The sequence below is a fragment of the Leptopilina heterotoma genome, unplaced genomic scaffold (assembly GCF_015476425.1).
Source record: "Leptopilina heterotoma isolate Lh14 unplaced genomic scaffold, ASM1547642v1 Lhet_235, whole genome shotgun sequence".
NCBI lineage: Eukaryota > Metazoa > Arthropoda > Insecta > Hymenoptera > Figitidae > Leptopilina > Leptopilina heterotoma.
This window is the reverse complement of record NW_025110952.1, coordinates 574,284-575,403: the sequence shown is the minus strand read 5'-3', so window position 1 is coordinate 575,403 and position 1,120 is coordinate 574,284. Positions and strand designations below refer to the sequence as shown.

The 1,120-nt window shown below is 20.7% G+C and overlaps 1 non-coding gene across 1 annotated transcript; it reads left to right on the top strand.

Annotated features, from left to right (window-relative positions):
• The first annotated feature begins 623 nt into the window (after positions 1-623).
• Trnag-gcc lies at positions 624-694 on the top strand. The gene has a single exon. It is a non-coding gene; the product is annotated as a tRNA-Gly (tRNA).
• The last annotated feature ends 426 nt before the right edge of the window (positions 695-1,120 follow it).

The following is a 1,120-nucleotide window of genomic DNA, read 5'->3' as shown; positions in this document are numbered from 1 at the left end:
ATACATATAATATATATTCTGGAAAACAAACAGATAACAAAATCCTGATGACCAACTTATATACAAAATTTGTTTACTTTTCCGCTTATATTCAAGTATTTCATATATAATAATGAATGCTCGAGGATTTTCAGAGAAAGGATCCAAATAATACGCAATTTATGAAAATATAGTGCGATACGAATATGTGAACAATGATAAAAATGATTTCTTTATTTTATGGGAAACAAAATATAATATGAAATATTTTTAAATTTCAAAACAAAAAATTGTAAACTTATTGAACTTGATTGAAAACAATTGAATTTTAGATTTTTTTGTTATGTATTTTTCCATTTTTTTTAAATTTAATTTTTAAAAAAACTTTTTAGTTAGAAAAGAATTTTTGTTCACAAAAAAACGTTTTTAAAAAAAATTAAATACGTATATAATTTGAAATAAACGAAAGAAAAATGAAAAAATTAAAACTTTATAGTATTTAAATTATAACATTTTATATTTTTTATTTAAAATTTATTTATTTTATTAAATTTAATTATTAAAATTTTAAGTTGAATGCCATCTAAAATGACTGAAAATAAATTCTGGATTCTGGAAATTAAATAAAAAAGTGAAGTCAAGAAGCATCGGTGGTTCAGTGGTAGAATGCTCGCCTGCCACGCGGGCGGCCCGGGTTCGATTCCCGGCCGATGCAATTTTTTTTTTTTTAAATTATTTTTTATTTATTAATTATTATTTATTATATTCATGTCTATAATTATTGTTTATTTATCAAATATTTATTATTAACAAGATAATAAACGCGTGAGTACTAATGAGAATTAAATTTTCAAATTATATTACACTTTTAAACTTTAAAGCATATAAAAAAACTTTAACAAATTTTGATACTAATTTTAAGTTTTGACATCAGATTTTCAAAATTGAAAATAATTAATCTTTCTTTGTACGAGGAAAATTGAATTTCCTAAAAATTGTTATTTGATACCTGAATTAAAAATAATCTTCATTACGAAAATTTTAATTATTCAGAAGAATAGAGAAGGTAAAAAAATTATTATTTATATTCAACTTTCTGAACAAAGAATATAAATTATATTTTTTTTAGAGAATTTCCACA